Source organism: Capricornis sumatraensis, unplaced genomic scaffold (genome assembly GCF_032405125.1).
Source record: "Capricornis sumatraensis isolate serow.1 unplaced genomic scaffold, serow.2 scaffold13, whole genome shotgun sequence".
Classification (NCBI taxonomy): domain Eukaryota; kingdom Metazoa; phylum Chordata; class Mammalia; order Artiodactyla; family Bovidae; genus Capricornis; species Capricornis sumatraensis.
Window position 1 is genome coordinate 564,326 of NW_027184624.1, and position 22,927 is coordinate 587,252.

Sequence of the window (22,927 nt, forward strand, 5' to 3'; positions counted from 1 at the left end):
ATCATTTAAATCTCTTGCATCACCAAAATACCTCTCCACCACGTATCCAATCGCCATTGATGGATCACATCTATCTCATACATTTCATAACTTAGCAATCAAATACGCAGCAGTAATCTGGGTAATTATATACACAAGATATATTTATACCATAAATATTTCAACACTTTCCACTTTCTACGATGAATTCAATCTTCACAAAAGTAGGATGAACAGCACCTGTTTCCACTAGGATCCATATCATTGCACAAAGTGACAGTGAGCGTGAAAATCTTAATGATGACCACCAGAAAGAAGGTCAGCACGGTTGATATCACAGATTTTTCAGTGTTCCAATACAAGTTCTACCCAAATCCATAAGGAGAGACGTACGCATAGGAAACTACACATTGAAAGCAAGTCTATTGAGATAAATATTGGACATCAATTGTGTGAATCTTTAAGGCATAACTGTAGACATGCTTCAGACATTCTTCAAATTCATAAAATGACAACAAAGTATGGCTATGTACAATCCATTCGGTTTTATAAACCACTCATGAATAACCTCACAAGCCATTGAAAACCAGATGACAATTTCAAATAGCTTTGATCTACAAACAAGGCTGTAAGACAGAAAGTTAAAATCGAAATACATGAAGTAAATCCTCAATAGATAGGAAAACATCCCATGGTAGTGAAGTCAATTAACATTAGTTATTAGGGCTTTCATGCACAGACTCATCTCCGATCGATGTGATCTCAATTCATATTTGGCAAAATATACGAAAGCTGATCTTAACAGTCATATTATTTTTCTTTGTACCCCTAAAAAGAAAAATGAACATGAAAAACTAAATTAAACTTGGAGACTCACATTTCCCAATCGGTATACAAAGCAACGGCATGTCAAACTTTCTAATTCACATATGCATTTACATGAAATTGGATGAAATACCCCTAAATTAACACATACTTCTATGCCCAATGTTTCACAAGGCAGAAAACACTCAATGAATGAAACTGAGAGGGTAACCGCAAGGAAGGCCAGGGGTCTCCAAAGGGAGGAAACGGGGTGCAAGTGTCAGACAGTTGTTATCTGTCACTTCCGAAGCAGGAGGAAACAGGCTGTTCTTTCTTCCCCTTCTCGATACAAATTTAAAAAGAGGTTTTCTCTTATAATTCTGTGTTGCTATAATGACACCTGGTTCCACCTGAACTTCACTTTTCTCATACTTTGAGCTGACCAAGGCATTTTTCTTATGGAAAGGTTTGCCTTAAGCTATGTGAATGTACTATGTATTTACCCTAGACTCTATCTTCAAGGAGGTTCTGCCTAAAGGCTCAGAACTGACTTGACAAACCAATTAGCTTTACTCATACATGGTTCTCCTGATCTATGTGAATGAAGCTATCTATTTGCTCATATCAATCATTTTATGGCCCAGGATGACTGACCTGGTGCCACGGTCATCTCCATATATCTTGTGGGTGAGGGGTCTGCTGCCATTCCTTTCTCTAATGAGTAGACTGCTAGTAGCTAGATAACATCCAGCTAAAGATGAGTAGGGGGGCACTCTTTCTGCCCCCTTCTGATGTCTATGTCAGAAGCTTTCTCTCTTTTATACTTTCATAAAACGTTGCGACACAAAAGCTCTGAGTGATCAAGCCTCATCTCTGGCCCCGGGTTGAATTCTTCCTCTAAGGAGCCCAAGAATTCAAGCATCTTTCCTGGTTAGACAACAACCTTTAAAAGCAATGGTCTTTTCAAAAAAAAAATGATGATAAGTGATGAGTATGCAGATGTCTACGAATGAAATGGGACCCATATGTCAAACCACATAAAAATATATCTTCCCTCAACATACATATAACACAATCAGGCCTTCATATGCATCGATTCGCCAACTATCAAGTCATACAAATATGGACCTAAAATATCACAATACATTCCAAAGTTGAAAAGTGATGGATATTGACTTTCGCCCACTGGTGCTTCTTTTTATGTCATCTCCATTATATTAGCTATGACAATGAAGCATGTGCTGTGCTAAGTCACTTACATTGTGTCCAACTCTTTGGGATCATATGGACTAGGCCCCACCAGGCTCCTCTCTCCATGAGATTCTCTAGGCAAGGATACTGGAGTGGGTTGCCATGCTCTCCCTCAGGAGATCTTCCTGCCCCAGGGATCGAATCCATATCTCCTATGTCTCCTGCATGGGTATGTTCCGCATGTTCTTTACCACTAGAACCACCGGGGAAGCCCCACTGGGCATATACAGAAACATTCCTCCAACAAAACTGAAGAATGACTTTAAAATCTCAAACAAAACATGAGTATATGTGTTCACAAACTTCACGGAGCAAGGGTTTCTTCGATCTGAAAACTGGCATCGATGAAGGACTGTGTGAGGAATGCTTCAAAGTCTATTTGGCAAACACAGCCTAAGTTGGCTATATTTAGTCCTCAGATGAATGGAATGTCATGAGTACTGGTCGTTTCAAGTAAGTAGCATGTGAAGCTGTTTACACTTATTGGGATGCGTGGTATGCCACATTCACACATTTCAGTAGCATTGGTGCCAAAACGATACATTTCTCAGGGGGAGCTTCTACATGGACTCTTGGGATCAGAGCTCTAACTCTTCTTCAACTTGGTCAAACTGCTCATAGTCATACAAGTGAATGAAAAGTTGAGCCCGTTGTCATTCAATCTGTTTAAAAGAAATAGAATAATACAACAAATTAGTAAATCTTTTTTTCTTAATAAACATTGTATGATTTCTGCACAGCTTTGTTACTGGCATGAATAGAATATCTACAATAATAACTTGTCACAGTGAAATGGATTCACATTCGCTATCGAGTCACATCTATAATTGATGCCATAGCTGTTTGATACTATTGCTTGAATGAATGCAACTTATGTGACTTCACAAACTACAAACACGACTAACATAATATCTATTAAAAAACCTTGAGTGACATGAGCGTGAAGACTTAGTAGAGTTGCTCTCAAGAATAATGATACTATTACATTCACACCCCTGCAAAAGAGACGGAAAGGATAGAATAATAATAAAGGAACTTCATAACTATATTCCTACTGTAAACATTCAACACGACGTTTTCTTTTAAACTGACTTTCATATTTGGTCTACTGTAACCTCTTCTGTGTTCATTTTATGCTAAACTTATTGCTAACAGTAAAATTACCATACGGGCTCTAATTAATTTTCTTTTACTTGCAAAGCTAGTGATAGAACAAAAGGCCAATATCTACATCAAACAGGAGGAACGGAATGGAAACTGTAAACAATTTTATGGAATAACATTTCCGTGCTCCTACTCAGTCAAACGGACATTCAAAAGGATGTGATTTTTCTGACAGTTTATTTCAGAAACTTGGAAGTGGATGACTGCAAACAATAAAACGAATAATATATTGATACATAATATTAATAATATACACTGGGTCATTCTTTTTTCTATTCTGCCACAGCTAACTGACTGGAAGTCAGTTGTCGTAACTACTACTAACATAAGACCCTCACCGATAAGTGAAGATATATAGGAAAATCTATAATAGATCCAAAACCCATCACAGATAGAATGGTAATAAAAAAATACACTGACAGTTTAGTTGGTATAAGAAACAGGATGATTATGAAAGCAAAGCCAACAATCATGGATAGGCCATGGAAGCCCGTGGCTGTCATGACTGTTGACTTGGATCCTTCATCTCAGGTTGTTAAAAGTGCATGGTAAAATCCAGAGGTTTGCAGCAGTGGTAACCTCCTGAACAGACTGAAATAAAAAGGGTTTCCAGAATATCCTGACGATTTCCATCTACTAGGCTGTGGTGAGCTCAAGCAATACATACTCCAGAGGACAGAAGACAGACAGGTTGGGAACACGTCTACTGCACTTAGGGAGAAAGGGAATGTTGCTACTCAGCCTAGTCCAAGTGTAGAAGCAACACCTCGGTGATTCGACCTTTAAAGACTCGATACATATGAGAACGACTGGTATGAAGAAACCTTCAGAAGTGCCTTCTCAGACCTCCTCCCATCATAAGCACAAGCATAATGAAAACACTGAGTTTTCGTGGTCTCACACAAAATTAGACTCACTTATGACTTTGCTTTGAGAAGAGTTGAACTACTCATTGTTTAAGAGAAATGATCCTTTCTTCTCTGAAGATCTGTGAATCATTCATAGGGTGTGGTGAATAAACTACTTAAGGATCTAATACATAAAAATGCAATAGGCTAAGCACAGAGATGTTTTTCTCCCTTTCTCAAAGGATGGAACATTTTGTATTTGCACTGATTTTATGTTTTGACTTCATGTACAATTATACAGTGATTTTTTTAGTTGACATACAATAGGACTAAAAATATTGATATAATACTAATAACTCATGTTGGTATGTGTGGTTGTCACATAGGATTCACAGGAGATTTAAATTCACAGTTGTCAATGTAAAGGATGAATGCTATTTAGCTTCTTCGTGAATCTAGACCACGAATGAAGAGTTTTCCTCAACATATTTCACTGAGGGAAATACAAGGATGATAGGCATAATACTATGCTTTGACTCATGGATATCTAAGCATTGCTCACAATACAAATCTGATTTTCGAAATCAGGGTTCTTTCAGTGTCCTTGAACAGCATTTGTTTTTCTGTATACAGAGGAAAAAAACTCCTGAGTATCAAACTTGTTCACATAAAACATGTGTATGAATTGTTACCTTCCTGAAACAGGGATCAAACCCACATCACTTCCACCTCCTGCACTGGTAGGCAGATTATTTATTTATCAACTGCGCCACCTGGGAATCGACATACATTTCAAGGACCACTGCCATCAGCTTCTACTGTTCATGACCAAAGTAGGAGAAACAACATTGGAAGAAGTACTCAAAAGGGTACTCATAGGAAGTACTCGTAAGTCAAGGAACTGTTATACGGGGTACTCTCGTTATTACTCGGACAAGTCAGTTCCTCCGATGATGATGGGTATAACTGAAAAATTACTACAAATGCATGGGATGCGATGTCTACATGATAAATGTGTTCCTCTTACACTATTGCTTCAGGGATGCCTACTTCAGCATGAAGGACTGCACTGCAAGGGACGCCTGCTATTCCAGCTCAAGCAACAGATAGTGAAGTGCAGATCATTGTCCTTTGTTGAAAATAATCAGCAGTTTGTCAACACAGGGAACATGCCGGAGGAACCCTCGGGATGGAACTCTGAAAACAGGTTGGGCCCTCTTTTTGCCAAGCCCTGCTATAAAATACAAATCAGAAAAAGAAAAATAGCATCGGTTTGGTCAGGACTTCCTCATCTTTTCTTTCTCGGTAGCAGGAAGCAGACATTGAGGCCAGAGGACGGCAGGGTTTCATTGTGAACTAACGTTGGGTGGGGTGGAAGCTCATCACTCTAGTAAGAATGTGGCTCAATAAAACGGAATTTCATTCGCTTCATGGACATAGAGTTCTACAATCCTTCATTAAGGAATTCAGTGAGTTACATTTCCTTACACCTTCACAATCTCTCGGTTTACAAGAATGTCAATTGCTAGTCCAGCACTTATACGATGAGCGTTACAGGTAGTATTAGTGTATAAAGGAGGAGGAGCAATGGCAGGAAGTTTATTTATTCTCTGTTTGAATTCTTGATTTTTTATATAATTTTTTATAACATCCTTACAGATGTGGATATTTTAGTGACATGTATAAATACACGTTGAGTGGTGCTATGATAACTCATAGTGTTGGCACAATAAATATCATGCTTACTATGTGCTTTTCATATATTCCTTTTGAGATTCTCTTCCATGATACATTATCAAAAGATATTTAATAGTTTCCTAAACTGTACAGTAGGTCCTTGTGGCTTCTTTTACATATAGGAATGTATTTGTTAATAATTCAAACAAAAACTGGTACACAGATATTCACAGTGACATTCACAATAGCTCAAAGGTAGAACTCATTCAAGTGTCCGTTGGTGGGAGACTGAATATGCCACACAAGGTATATTCAGAAGCTTGAACGGTATTCCACCATACAAAAAAGTACATGAAATGGTGCTGCCACTCTGCAAGACATTACAGAAATGACTCCAAAAGGAACACATGGAATAAATACATAGTTCGATTCCAATTCATGCTATGTACCCAAAAGGATTGAGAAAGGGGGCTGAAAAAATGGATACTTCTTCAGTCATACTGACAACAGCATGATTCACACTGGCAAACAAACAGAAGTAATCTAAGTGTCCATGGCAGCCAATTCCATAAACAAACTGTGGTATACCCACAATGGAATCTGATTCGGCCCTTCAAAGTCAGTAATTCTGACAATGCGACAATGTGGACAAACCTTATGGTCATTAGATTAAGTGAAATAAACCAGACCAGGAAAAAGACAAACGTTCTGTGATTCCACTCATATGAGATATCCAAACGAGTCAAATCCGTCAGAAATAGCAGAAAGTGATTCCGACCGATCGAAGAGAGTTCATGTTTCATGCACCTCAGTTTCCCTTGGAAAAACTGACTTCCTGTGATATCTCCAAAACCAATTAGGCAAATAATTGGAAGCTATATCCAGTCAAATGAACGTAGACGTAATGTTATAGTGTACACCAAACTCACTCAAACTTCTCAACAGACAAAAGGCAAAACTGTATCTATGGTACCTCAGCTTAGCTTGAAACTGTATCTATAGTACCTCACTTCTGCTTTTAAAATGTAACAACAGCAACAACACAGTAAAGTCTATCCAAAAAAGGATATAAAACATATATCACATCAACTTTAAACAATTAGAAATTTAAACCGTGAAAAACCTTATTCACAAACTTAAACACAAGCCACAGGAAAATATATCTATAAAATACATATCTGATAAAGGATTGTACTCTAAATATACCAAAAAACCTAGAACAATCTCGTAAACAATGTATACACCTAAACACCTGGCCTACAAAAATATCAAGATAGTAAATAAGCCTATCAAAAAGACTCAAAATCACATATCACGAGGAAATGACAAACTAAAACAACAGTGAGGTAGCACTGCACACCTATTAGATCCAGTAAACTCAAAAAAAGGGGGTAGGGCACAGCTTCTCCGGTGGCTGCAAGACACTCTAGTTCGATCCCTTACCCCAGAAGATCCCGCATGCCACAGAGAAACATAGCTGGATTTTTCCACAGCTAAGCAAGGCTCACCTCTGACCTGAATACTACATGTCTAGCACTTACTAAACAGCTTTGCAAACGTCCAGACAAAACATATCGCATGATTATATACAACAGCTCTACTTGTAATAACTAAACACTTTCAAAGATCAGGATGTCTTCAGTAGATGACAGTGTAAACAAATGGTGATACATCCAAAGTGAAGGGGAGCAAGTGCTACCACAAAATATACCACCTCAGCATGAGAATTAGTTGGACCCAATTAACTTTTATTTTTTTAGAGGACACATGATCATCTCTGAAACCCAAGTTCAAGACAACTCTTCTGTGAGTCACATTTACCACAGAAATCTCATTTCAAAGGAATCCTCTCTATATGCCAGATAGAAGGATGAGACACAGTCTTCTGAAACTCTTTTTTCTTTTCTATCCATAGGGAAAGCTAAGCCGTAAATCTGCACAACAACCATACCCTTCCTTTCCTTTGGTTGTATTTTTAAAATATTTGTTTCTTTTTTAATTTGGCTGCGCCAGGTCAACCTTCCTTGAGGCAAGCCAGATATTTAGCTACAGCATGCAAATTCTCCATTGTGGCATGGGAGATCTACTTCTTGGAGCAGGGAATGAACCCGGGCCTCCTTCTTTGGGAGTGTCCAGTCTCAGCCACTGGACCACCAGGAAGTGCCTGTTTTGTTTTTAGATGAAGATGGAATCTAAGGTGATATCTTGGGCCATTTCAGTCACTGACTCAGTTTCCTGAGTTTCTCCAAAGCACGCACAAGGTGCACATTAATAAACTGGTTTGCAAAACAAGAAAAGGTTGTCTGCTACAACACTGTATGCTTACAAATATCTCAATGGTAAATGGCATATTATTTAATTACTATGGGGGGAGAAAGAATGCAGGATTCATACATGTTACAACATGAAGAAATATTAAAGCCATCTTCAGTGAAAAAAAAAATCCACAAAGAAAAGGCCACCCAGAACCCTTGTTCACCATGTCTGCTTTCAATCCATCAAGTTTGTCCAAATAACCGAAAATCTCAGTAACACTCTAAATAACGAAAAAAGGATGAAGATGGAAACAAAAGATATACTCATACACTTGAACAATTGCTAAAAGTGGAAGCGGGGCTGTGGATTACATTATAATGTAGATACCATATGATTTCCTGATTTTGGAGATTATGTGCTGGTTCTGCAGAAGGTACCCATTTTGGATAAAACACAGAGAGTATTTTAGATGATGTGGCAAATGCTAGCACTTGTTCCCATTGCTAGGCATTTTCTGTACATTTTAAATGACTGGAAAGTATACTAGGTTTCAAAACAACCATGCCAATACCACAAAAGACATTTAGAGTAGACAGGCAGGAAACTTTCTTACACAGGCCAAGACTTACCCAGACGAAGTTCAAGGGAAGCTGCGATGCTCACTGCCCTTGAAGGAGTCCACGTGGAATGAAGAAGTACTGTGGGAAGTCTATTAGTAACCACCATGTCTTGGGTCCTCTGGATGACCTACTGCAGGAGAAACAGATTTGACAGATAAAATGTTCCACATAACTTCACAAAAAGTTGTTAGACTACATTCAGTAAAGCTGAATCATTTCGGATCAATTTACAATCCTATAAAATACTACCATTTACAGTCCAAAAATCACTTGCATTTCTATACACTAATAACAATCAGAAAAAAAAAATTAAGAAAATCCCACTTAAATAAAACATCTAGCAACAAACTTAATCAAGAACATAAAAGACCAGTAGTCAGAAAACTAGAAAGCACTGATAAAGAAACCAAAGAAAACACAAATACACAGAAAACTATTCCATGCTCATGCACTGGAACAGTGAGGAATTAAAAGGTCCATTCCAACCAAAGTCATCAACAAATACAGTGACTGCAATCACAAAATAATATTCAATGGCATTTTTCACAGAAATAGAAATAGTCCTAATATTAGCCTGCTAATGTTGAACAGGACCTTAAACGGCCAAAAAGACTCTGAGAAAGAGGAACACAGCTGGAGGCATCTTCCTATCCCTCTTCAAACTACATCACGGACCTGGAGTGACCACCACAGTGAGGAACTGGCAGGAACACAGACACATGGACTCCAGGAAGAGAAGAGAGAGCCCAGAAACGAACCCACGTGTACATGGTCAATTCCTGAAAATCAAGCCAGGAACGAGCGAAAAGGAAAGGACAGTCTTCTCAAGAAACAGTGACAGGAAAACGGCCACCTACACGGAAGAACATCAGTGTTCATCCTCTACATCATCTAACGCAAATCTAACTAAAAACCCACCGTTTTGCACACGGAGCTCTTTCCCCCTGAGTCCTCTGAGATGGACCTCCAGTCAGCCCTCAGCTGGACACAGGAAACGTCTACTCGGTCCTCATTTTTCGCTCTGGCAGCGCCTCCCTGCTGGTGGGCACTGAGGCAACCCTGCTCCTCTCAGCCTGGATGCAGCCCTGTTATCCAGAAGCCTGAGCCCTGATGGTCCTGAGGAGACAAAGCTCCCGCCAGCTGCTCACGGAGCAGAGTCTAAAGGCAAAGCGTCCTGCGCCCGCGGGTCAGAAGGGGGTTTGGCGCCCCCTGCGGGCCACAAGAGAAGAGCGGGCAGCCCGGCGCTCACAGACCTCAGAGGGCTCACCCAGAAGCAGCTCTGCTGCGAGCACTCAGACTGGAAGCCCAAACTGAAATGGAGCAGAATAGCCCCATGACCCTCCGCAAAACATGGCTAAGGAACAATCAGAGCCTGTATGGAATGCAGCCATAAAAAGGAACACATTTGAGTCTGTTCTAATAAAGGGGAGGGAAGTCAGTCAAAGAGAGAAAAACATGGAATCTAGAAGGATGGTACTGACGAGTCTGTTCACAGAGCAGCAATGGAGGTGCAGACATAGGGAACAGACTTACAGATGAGGGTGGGGAACAAGAGGGAGAGGGTGAGCTGAATGGAGAGAGCAGCATGGATGCAGGTACACCAACATTTGTAAATAGACAACCAATGGGAATTTGCTGTATGATTCAGGGAACTCAAAGTGGGGCTCAGGAGTAACCTAGAGAGGTGGGAATGGGTGCGAGGTGGGAGGGAGATTCAAGAGCAAGAGGACATAGGTACACCTATGGTTAATTCATGTGGATGTATGACACATCCAACCAATATTGTAAAGCAAGGATCAATGAACTAAAAAGAAATAACTGTTTAAAAAAATATGAACATAAACACAAACTTTGCAACAAGGTAATTCCATTTAAAAAACTATAGAAATTTTAGAAAACTACAAAAGTTCTACATGACCTTCGGTCTGGGGATCAGGTCTAACATACACAAAAAAAGCCAACTTACCAAATTATGAATATAAATTATTTAAAACATTGCCTTTTATCATTTCATACATTTACCCTGTGGAGGACCTTACTCGAGAGAACCAAAAACAAACGGTTAAATGAACCACAGACCACCCACCCTGGCCAGGCGACAGAGAAAAGAAAACACTTGCAGGAGTCATCTTACAACAGGAGGTCCTGGGAAGGAACAAGGAACGAACAAGCTACCACCAACCAGAATTCTGGAGAGGTCAGGAGATGGGAGGCTCCAGTTCAGAGGTCCTACCAACCTCCCAGGATCCACTTCGCTGGAATCCATCTCAGCTGAATGATGCGTGTGCCCCCAATAAGGATCCCAGTTCAGAGTGCCTGGCAAGAGACAAACCAGAAATGAACCCGATGAGCATAAAACCTGAGACTGTGAGCCACGTGACAGAGTGGTTCTCTCCGTTTCCCTCACCCTCCTGCCCTCCACCCCGGCAGCCCTTCCCAAGAAAGCCTCTCGCTTGGACAGCACTCCTCTCCTCAGACAACTCATTGCCCAGTGTCAGACAAGAACTCACTCTCAAGCCCTGGAAGGGATCCCCCTTCCTTCATCAAAAGCAATATCCAGGAGAAAATATCTTCAAAACGCTATCTTGCAGAGAAGGAAATCAGAGAAGGCAATGGCAGCCCGCTCCAGTACCATTGCCTGGAGAATCCCACGGATACAGGAGCCTGGTAGGCTGCAACCCCGGGGTCACTAAGAGTCGGACACGACTTCACTGAGTGACTTCACTTTCACTTTTCACTTTCCTGCACTGGAGAAGGACATGGCAACCCGCTCCAGGGTTCTTGCCTGGAGAATCCCAGGGACAGAGGAGCCTGGTAGGCTGCTGTCTCTGGGGTCGCGCAGAGTCAGGCACGACTGAAGCGACGCAGCAGCAGCAGCAGAGAAGGAAATGGCACCACCTGCAGTACTCTGGTCTCACAAATCCCAGGGACAGAGGAGCTTGGTGGGCTACAGTCCAAAAGCAGGGCATTTCTGACGGCAGGAAACAGTCCCAGGGAAGCTGAGCTGCTCACCAAAGGCCCCAGAGCTTTGGATAGCACACCAGAGCTGTGGCTGAGGATTCCCAGCTGCCATGCCTCTTGATCCTGGCCTCTTTCACTAGATACATGTGTGGAAAACGAGAATCTAGAATATGCCCTGGTGGTTCCATAGTAAAGAATCCACCTGCCAGTGCTGGAGATGCATGTGCGATCCCTAGGATGGGAAGATCCCACATCCTCTGGAGCCCGTGTGCCACAACTGCCCAGCCTGTGCTCTACATCCTGGAAGCCACGATGCCGAGTTCACATGCTGCAGCCACTGAAGCCCGTGAGCCGGTGCCCCTCAACAAGAGGAGACACTGCAGTGAGAAGCCTGCAAACCACTAGTTATGGCCCATGCTCACCAAAACTAGAGAAAAGCCCTCACACAAAGATGCAACACAGCCAACAATAAATAAAACTGTTTTCCTAAAAAAATGCATATCTGACAAAGAAACTGTACTCGAATTGTCCAAGAACACTAGAGCAAACGGGCCCATTCATAACTGGTAGTGACTGAAATAGACACCTGGCCACTGAGGGTATACTGATAGTAAACTATCATACAAAAACATCTTCAAGATACTGGTGCCATGCACGCAGAGCCCCCTTTGAAAGACAATCTGACAGTTTTTTTTTCAGTAACCACGTGGGACAAGCACTGAATTCTGGGTATGACAAGCGGTGGAAGCCAGGTTTCTTACCATTGGAATGCAAAGTTACAGATAAACAAAAGGACACGTTACACTGTCCAAGTCGTGGCGGATCGGGTTGGAGACATCATCACAAATTACCTTTAACTGAATAAGTTCAAAGGCGAGCTGGAATACATGTATATATATATCCATGTATTGTCAGCTGAGCATATTGAGCTCCTACATGTATGTTTTAAATATCATTCTCTAATAAAAGGGAACAGAAAACATCTCCGATGGCCCGGTGGTAAAGAATCTGCCTACCGATGCAGGGAACACGGGTTCAATTCCTGTGTAGAAGATTCCACACGCCCAGGGGCAACGAAGCCCTTGAACAACTCTTGAAGTTTGCATGCTCCAGAGCCCAAGTTCTGCAAACAGAGAAAGCACTGCAATGAGAAGCCATGGCACAGCAACTAACTAGGGGGTAGCCTCTGCTCACTACAACTAGACAAACCAGCAATAAAGACCCAGCACAGTCAAAAATAATGTAATGTTTAAAAAAAAAAAAAGGACAGTTCTTTGAAGAAATGACTGAGACTAGGGGTGAGACTGTAAATATATGAGCCAGGGTCATCTTAAATTATGAGAAATTAAAGAAACTAAAGACAACTAACAAGCTGTCCAAACTGATACAAATGAATGATGACACAGTGTTATCTGTATACACCAGCAAAATAACAATCTGAAAAGGAATTTAAACAAACAATTCCCTTTCAATCATGTCAGCATTAATAAAGGACTTTGCTATGGACGGAATGAGGATGACAAGACTGGCACACTGGAAATGATACATGATTGCTGAAAAATACCCTAAAGACATGGACAGATACTCCATAGCGATGAGAAGACTTCAGTTGGCAATACCGTGGAATGCATCTTCAATCTGAAATGAAGATTCAATATGAATTACAAAAGGCTGAAAGGTGGTTACTAAACCACAAAAGATGCCAGCATTCTTGGCCTCCAGAGGAGAATTCCATCCAGGGCAAGTGAGGAAGCTTGATGGCTCAGAGGTTTTCTGTTATAAAGTTTTATTAAAGTATAAAAGAGATCGAGAGAGCTGCTGACGTAGACATTAAAAGGGGGAAGAAAGAGGACCCCCTGCTAGTCTTTAGCCAGATGTTATACAGCCACTAGCAGTCTGCTAATGAAAGAAAGACAATGTCTCAGAGAATGGCACCAGGCCCCTCACCCACAGCATGCATTGAGATAACACTGGCAGCAGATGAGTCATCCCAGGCCATAAAATGATGGACATGAATCTTGAAGAAAGGCAGATTTCCAAGCACACATATAGTTTCATTCACATAGATTAAGAGAACAAGGTATGAGTAAAACATGCTGGTTTGTCAAGTCGTTTCTGAGGCTTTAGGGGGAACTGACCTGAAGACAGAGCCTTGGGTGAATACCTAGTACATTAACATACCTTAAGACAAACGTTTCCATAAGAAAAAGGCATTGCTTAGTTCAAGGTTTGAGAAAAGTGACATTCAGGTGGAGCCAGGAGTTGTCATGGCAACACAGAATTTTCAGAGAAACCTCTTTTTAAATTTGTATCAAGATGGAGAAAAAAAAATGCAACACTCTTTTGTCTCCTCCTGCCTCTTAAGAGAGAGAAAAAAACGTCTGACACTTGCAGTCTATCTTCTCTGTCTGGAGACCCCTGGCCTTCCTGCCTGGTATCCTCTCCAGGCGTGTAGGAAGCAATACATAGGCTGCTTGGGAAAACCGCGCGGGTCTAAGCTTTATGCAAAGGGGTAAAGCGGTAAAACCGTTGGCCTCAAAGGCGAGGCTTTTCTGCGACCGGCATGTTAGTCGGCTCCGAGACTGCAAACAAAGAGGGCAGAATACATGGTTCCCTGCTCCGCCGAGTCCGAGTTCCCTTACCTGTGGTCCACAGCCCTCCGCTCTGCTCGCTGGCTGCCGATCGACGGGGACCCAGGAGCCCACGAAACGAGCATTCCCAGCTGCGATGGCGAGCCCTGAGAGCACAACCGGGAACCCCTGGCCCCGACGCGCCGCCATGGTCATCCCGCCCCAGACCCGCTCACGTGAGCCGCGCTCCTGACCAGCCGCCCAGGTTCGCCCCGCCCCCGACGCGCGCACGGGGCGCCCCGCCCCCACGCCCCCTTCCAGGACGGGCCGGCGGGACCGCGACTGCCTCCAGGTGAAACACAGGACAAGCAAATCCACCCCACCGAGACAATCCAAGCTTTTTCTCAGCTGACCTGTCTATGATTTTGGGATAAAACTATGACTACAGAAAGCAAAGATGACCTAGGACAGCCATGATATTCTACAGAACCAGACCCTGGCGGGCAGAGGCTTGAAGAGGGGCCGGGAGCCCCATCAGCAAGAGCAAGCCTCTGTAGCGTAGTGGTTAGGTGGGCTGGTGAGCAGGCAGATTGTGGCCTGCGAGTCAGGAGTTCAAGTCCCCCATTTAACCCTTTCGCTTTTAGGGGGCGGGGGACCGCAAGAGGCAGGGCTTAGACCAGAAAAGTTTATTTTTATTTGAGAGTTTTATTGTGAGGGTTAGGTTTAGGGTTCCGGCATCCCCCCAACTTGTTAGGGTTCAGGATCAGAGTTCGGGTTCGGGGAATCCCCTCTCTTCTTAGGGTTCGGATTCGGATTCAGGGTTCGTGTTTGGGGTTTGGCGTTCAGGGTTTGGGGTTAGGGGTTCGTGGTTCTCGTTTGGGGTTTGGGGTTCCGATTAGGGGTTCAAGGTTCAGCTTAGGGGTTTGGCGGTTGGGATTCGGCTTAGGGGTTAGAGGTTTGTGGTTTGGGATTTGGGTTTGGAGATTGAAGTTTGGGTTTGGGCTTTAAGGGTCGGTGTTGGGGTTTGGGGTTGGGTTAGGGTTATGGTATCACGGTTCAGGTTCACGGTTTGGGGATTGGAGCTCGGCGTTTAGTTTACGGGTTCGGGATATAGGGTTTTGAGGTCAGGGTCGACTTCGGGGTTTGGAGTCGCGGTGAGGGGCTAGTAAGTGCCACACAGCCAAGGGCTCCAGCAGTACCAGCTCTGTCAGAGGAAAGGGAAGGGCAAGTGCAGGGCTCCTCCAGCGGTTGCTTGGCCGCCCAGACTCAGCGCTGCACGGAGAGCACCAGGCTCCCAGGGCCCCTGGCTGGGGTCTGCGGCTCCGCACTCCCAGAGGCTGACTCTGTGGGCGCCCAGCAGGGGCCTTACAGACGTAGGTTCCCTAGAGCTCTCCTCCCCAGCAGAGACGTGTGCCAGTGGCTGGGGCCTGCCCCTGCGTGTCTGGGATCCCGCCCACAGTCCCAGCTCCGAGGAAGCAGCCCCTGAGCCAAGACCTGCAGGAGGCACGGGGCGTCCCCGGCTGGAAGCGAGTGCACAGCAAGCGGGGAGGCGAGCCTCCTCGGGGGAAGACTAGGCAGCCCAGCCGCGTGTGGCTGCAAGCCCTGCTTGGACGGAACCGAGTGCGCCTCCAGTACGGCAGAGCTCCAGCTGTGCTCAGAGGCCCGATCTGGCAGAGGTCCTGGCGCGAGGCTGCTCTGCCCTGGGCGAGCTTTGGCCAGACTTGCCTCGCGGCTAGGCTTCCTTCCCAGGAAGGAGCAGGCTGCGCGAGGCTTGGAGACGCCACTGGCGCCTTCCTGGCCTCAGCTCCCCTCCTGCCTTTACTTTGCACCTAGGCCCCAGGCGTCGTTGTGGAGGGGTTAGGGGCCGGTGGGTTCCAGACTCAGAAGGGCTCCAGCAATGAGATCTCTGTCAGAGGGAAGGGAAGGGCAACTGCAGAGCTCCTTCAGCTGTATCTTGACTGCCCAGACTCAGCGCCACACGGAGAGCACCAGGCAGCCAGGGACCCTGGCTGGCATTTGCAGCCCCCAGACCCGGAGACACACTCCGTGGGCGCCCAGCAGGTGCCTGACAGACCTAGGTTCCCTAGCACTCTCCTCCCCAGCAGAGATGTGTGCAGGTGGTTGGGGCTTGCCCCTGCGTGTCTGGGATCCTGCCCACAGTCCCAGCTCGTGGGAAGTAGCCCCTGAGCCAAGACCTGCAGGAGGCGAGGGGCGAGTGCACAGCATGCACGGAAGCGAGCCTCCTTGGGGGAAGATGAGGCAGCCCAATTGCCTGCAGCTGCCAGCCCTGGTTGGGGGGAGCCTAGTGCGTCTCCAGTAAGGCAGAGCTTCAGCTCTGCTCAGAGGCCCGATCTGGCATAGTTCCTGGCGCGAGGCTGCTGCGCTCTGGGCGAGCCTTGCCCAGGTTTGCCTGGCCGCTAATCGTAGTGCCCAGGAAGGAGCAGGCTGCGCGCGGCTGGGAAACGCCACTGGCGCCTTCCTGGCCTCAGCTCCGCTCCTGCCTTGCCTTTGCACCTAGGCCCCAGGCGTCCTTGCGGACGTTTTAGGGGCTGGTGTGTTCCACACTGCCAAGGGCTCCAGCAGTGAGAGCTCAGTTCGAGGGAAAGGAAGGGTATATTTGGAGGACAATCCTTTACCAGCGATGAGGCCCTCACCCTCACCCTGAACCGTTGCCCTCACCCTCACCCTCACCCTAACATGGTGCGGGCTATTCCCCAAACTCTAACCTTAACCCCACCCTAACCCGACACCCTATCCACATCCTAAACCTAACCCACATCATAGTCACGCCCTCAACCCTATACTTACCCTTGAAGCACGTACCCGCCTCATCTTCGTTTTTGACACGTCCCATGCATAACAAAAGACAAGGTCGTAATGTTTCAAACATGGATCCAAGATCCATTATCCACAGAAAAGGAGTATACATACTGTGATCACATCATTTAAATCTCTTGCATCACCAAAATACCTCTCCACCACGTATCCAATCGCCATTGATGGATCACATCTATCTCATACATTTCATAACTTAGCAGTCAAATACGCAGCAGTAATCTGGGTAATTATATACACAAGATATATTTATACCATAAATATTTCAACACATTCCACTTTCTACGATGAATTCAATCTTCACAAAAGTAGGATGAACAGCACCTGTTTCCACTAGGATCCATATCATTGCACAAAGTGACAGTGAGCATGAAAATCTTAATGATGACCACCAGAAAGAAGGTCAGCACGGTTGATATCACAGATTTTTCAGTGTTCCAATACAAGTTCTACCCAAATCCATAAGGAGAGACGTACGCATAGGAAACTACACATTGAAAACAAGTCTATTGAGTTTAATATTGGACATCAATTGTGTGAATCTTTAAGGCATAACTGCAGACATGCTTCAGACATTCTTCAAATTCATAGAATGACAACAAAGTATGGCTACGTACACTCCATTCGGTTTCATAAACCACTCATGAATAACCTCACAAGCCATTGAAAACCAGATGACAATTTCAAATAGCTTTGATCTACAAACAAGGCTGTAAGACAGAAAGTTAAAATCGAAATACATGAAGTAAATCCTCAATAGATAGGAAAACATCCCATGGTAGTGAAGTCAATTAACTTTAGTTATTAGGGCTTTCATGCACAGACTCATCTCCGATCGATGTGATCTCAATTCATATTTGGCAAAAAATACGAAAGCTGATCTTAGCAGTCATATTATTTTTCTTTGTACCCCTAAAATGAACATGAAATACTAAATTAAACCTGGAGGCTCACATTTCCCAATCGGTATACAAAGCAACAGCATGTCAAACTTTCTAATTCACATACGCATTTACATGAAATTGGATGAAATGCCCCTAAATAAACACATACTGCTATGCCCAATGTTTCACAAGGCAGAAAACACTCAATGAATGAAACTGAGAGGGTAACCGCAAGGAAGGCCAGGGGTCTCCAAAGGGAGGAAACGGGGTGCAAGTGTCAGACAGTTGTTATCTGTCACTTCCGAGGCAGGAGGAAACAAGCTGTTCTCTTCTTTCCCCTTCTTGATACAAATTTAAAAAGAGGTTTTCTCTTATAATTCTGTGTTGCTATAATGACACCTGGTTCCACCTGAACTTCACTTTTCTCATACTTTGAGCTGACCAAGGCATTTTTCTTATGGAAAGGTTTGCCTTAAGCTATGTGAATGTACTATGTATTGACCCTAGACTCTATCTTCAAGTAGGTTCTGCCCAAAGGCTCAGAACTGACTTGACAAACCAATATGCTTTACTCATACATGGTTCTCCTGATCTATGTGAATGAAGCTATGTATTTGCTCATATCAATCGTTTTATGGCCCAGGATGACTCACCTGGTGCCACAGTCATCTCCATATGTCTTGTGGGTGAGGGGTCTGCTGCCATTCCTTTCTCTAATGAGTAGACTGCTAGTAGCTAGATAACATCCAGCTAAAGATGAGTAGGGGGCACTCTTTCTGCCCCCTTCTGATGTCTATGTCAGAAGCTTTCTCTCTTTTATACTTTCATAAAACGTTGCGACACAAAAGCTCTGAGTGATCAAGCCTCATCACTGGCCCCGGCTTGAATTCTTCCTCTAAGGAGCCCAAGAATTCAAGCATCTTTCATGGTTAGACAACAACCTTTCCAAACAATGGTCTTTTCAAAACAAATGATGATTCAGTGATGAGTATGCAGATGTCTACGAATGAAATGGGACCCATATGTCAAACCACATAAAAATATATCTTCCCTCAACATACATATAACACAATCAGGCCTTCATACGCATCGATTCGCCAACTATCAAGTCATACAAATATGGATCTAAAATATCACAATACATTCCAAAGTTGAAAAGTGATGGATATTGACTTTCGCCCGCTGGTGCTTCTTTTCATGTCATCTCCATTATATTAGCTCTGACAATGAATCATGTGCTGTGCTAAGTCACTTACATTGTGTCCAACTCTTTGGGATCGTATAGACTAGGGCCCACCAGGCTCCTCTCTCCATGAGATTCTCTAGGCAAGGATACTGGAGTGGGTTGCCATGCTCTCCCTCAGGAGATCTTCCTGCCCCAGGGATCGAATCCATATCTCCTATGTCTCCTGCTTGGGTATGTTCCGCATGCTCTTTACCACTGGAACCACCTGGGAAGCCCCAAGACACATGAACATCAGTGGATTTGGGGATCCACGGGGCATATACAGAACCATTCCTCCAACAAAACTGAAGAATGACTTTAAAATCTCAAACAAAACATGAGTGTATGTGTTCACAAACTTCACGGAGCAAGGGTTTATTTGATCTGAAAACTGGCGTTGATGAAGGACTGTGTGAAGAATGCTTCAAAGTCTGTTTGGCAAACACAGCCTAAGTTGGCCATATTGAGTCCTCAGATGAATGGAATGTCATGAATACTGGTCGTTTCAAATAAGTAGCATGTGAAGCTGTTTACACTTATTGGGACGTGTGGTAGGCCACATTCACACATTTCAGTAGCATTGGTGCCAAAATGATACATTTCTCAGGGGAAGCTTCTACATGGACTCTTGGGATCAGAGCTCTAACTCATACACACATACTTTTCCTTTTAAAATGATCCTGCATGATACGCAAACAAAACACTGGATGAACACCTAGACGGTGAGCTCTGTACTAAATGATTTTAAAGCCAGTAGATGGAATGAGCTGATGGGGAAGACTACAAACGAGTCATCTTCTTCAACTTGGTCAAACTGCTCATAGTCATACAAGTGAATGAAAAGTTGTGCCTGTTGTCATTCAATCTGTTTAAAAGAAATAGAATAATAAAACAAATTAGTAAATCTTATTTTCTTAATAAACATTGTATGATTTCTGCACAGCTTTGTTACTGGCATGAATAGAATATCTACAATAATAACTTGTCACAGTGAAATGGATTCACATTCGCTATCGAGTCACATCTATAATTGATGCCATAGATGTTTGATACCATTGCGTGAATGAATGCAACTTATGTGACTTCACAAACAACGAACACGACTAACATAATAGGTATTAAAAAACCTTGAGTGACATGAGCGTGAAGACTTAGTAGAGTTGCTCTCAAGAATAATGATACTATTATTCACTCCAGCCATAGTACTGGAATCTGTACATTCACACCCCTGCAAAAGAGACGGAAAGGATAGAATAATAATAAAGGAACTTCATAACTATATTCCTACTGTAAACATTCACCACAACGTTTTCTTTTAAACTGACTTTCATATTTGGTCTACTGTAACCTCTTCTGTGTTCATTTTATGCTAAACTTATTGCTAACAGTAAAATTACCATACGAGCTCTAATTAATTTTTTGTTTTTACTTGCAAAGCTAGTGATAGAACCAAAGGCCAATATCTACATCAAACAGGAGGAACGGAATGGAGACTGTAAACAATTTTATGGAATAACATTTCCGTGCTCCTATTCAGTCAAACGGACATTCGAAAGGATGTGATTTTTCGGAAAGTTTATTTCGGAAACTTGGAATTGGATGACTGCAAACAATAGAAACGAATAGTATATTGATACATAATATTAATAACGTACAGTGGGTCATTCTTTTTTCTGTTCTGCCACAGCTAACTGACTGGAAGTCAGTTGTCGTAACTACTACTAACATAAGACCCTCACCGATAAGTGAAGATATATAGGAAAATCCATAATAGATCTAAAAACCATCAAAGATAAAATGATCATAAAAAAATACAGTGACAGTTTAGTTGGTGTAAGAAACAGGATGATTATGAAAGCAAAGCCAACAATCATGTATAGGCCATGGAAGCCCGTGGCCGTCACGAGTGTTGACTTGGATTCTTCCTCTGAGGTTGTGAAAAGTGCGTGGTAAAATCCAGAGGTTTGCAGCAGTGGTAACCTCCTGAACAGACTGAAATAAAAAGGGTTTCCAGAATATCCTGACGATTTCCATCTACTAGGCTGTGGTGAGCTCAAGCAATACATACTCCAGAGGACAGAAGACAGACAGGTTGGGAACACGTCTACTGCACTTAGGTAGAAAGGGAATGCTGCTACTCAGCCTAGTCCAAGTGTAGAAGCAACACCTCGGTGATTCGACCTTTAAAGACTCGATACATATGAGAACGACTGGTATGAAGAAACCTTCAGAAGTGCCTTCTCAGACCTCCTCCCATCATAAGCACAAGCATAATGAAAACACTAGGTTTTCATGGTCTCACGCAAAATTAGACTCACTTATGACTTTGCTTTGAGAAGAGTTGAACTACTCATTGTTTAAGAGAAATGATCCTTTCTTCTCTGAAGATCTGTGAATCATTCATAGGGTGTGGTGAATAAACTACTTAAGGATCTAATACATAAAAATGCAATAGGCTAAGCACAGAGATGTTTTTCTCCCTTTCTCAAAGGATGGAACATTGTGTATTTGCACTGATTTTATGTCTGGACTTCATGTACAATTATATGTTGATTTTTTTTTTAGTTGACATACAATAGGACTAAAAATATTGAAATAATACTAATAACTCATGTTGGTATGTGTGGTTGTCACATAGGATTCACAGGAGATTTAAATCCACAGTTGTCAACGTAAAGGATGAGTGCTATTTAGCTTCTTCGTGAATCTAGACCACGAATGAAGAGTTTTCCTCAACATATTTCACCGAGGGAAATACAAGGATGATAGGCATAATACTATGCTTCGACTCATGGATATCTAAGCATTGCTCACAATACAGATCTGATTTTCGAAATCAGGGTTCTTTCAGTGTCCTTGAACGGCATTTGCTTTTCTGTATACAGAAGAGAAAAACTCATGAGTATCCAACTTGTTCACATAAAACATGTGTATGAATTGTTACCTTCCTGAACCAGGGATCAAACCCACATCACTTCCACCTCCTGCACTGGTAGGCAGATTATTTATTTATCAACTGCGCCACCTGGGAATCGACATACATTTCAAGGACCACTGCCATCAGCTCCTAGTGTTCATGACCAAAGTAGGAGAAACAACATTGGAAGAAGTACTCAAAAGGGTACTCATAGGAAGTACTCATAAGTCAAGGAACTGTTATACTGGGTACTCTCCTTGTTACTGGGACAAGTCAGTTCCTCCGATGATGATGGGTATAACTGAAAAATTACTACAAATGCATGGGATGCGATGTCTACATGATAAATGTGTTCCTCTTACACTATTGCTTCAGGGATGCCTACTTCAGCATGAAGGACTGCACTGCAAGGGACGCCTGCTATTCCAGCTCAAGCAACAGATAGTGAAGTGCAGATCATTGTCCTTTGTTGAAAATAATCAGCAGTTTGTCAACACAGGGAACATGCCGGAGGAACCCTCGGGATGGAACTCTGAAAACAGGTTGGGCCCTCTTTTTGCCAAGCCCTGCGATAAAATACAAATCAGAAAAAGAAAAATAGCATCGGTTTGGTCAGGACTTCCTCATCTTTTCTTTCTCGGTAGCAGGAAGCAGACATTGAGGCCAGAGGACGGCAGGGTTTCATTGTGAACTAACGTTGGGTGGGGTGGAAGCTCATCACTCTAGTAAGAATGTGGCTCAATAAAACGGAATTTCATTCGCTTCATGGACATAGAGTTCTACAATCCTTCATTAAGGAATTCAATGAGTTATATTTCCTTACACCTTCACAATCTCTCGGTTTACAAGAATGTCAATTGCTAGTCCAGCACTTATACGATGAGTGTTACAGGTAGTATTAGTGTATAAAGGAGGAGGAGCAATGGCAGGAAGTTT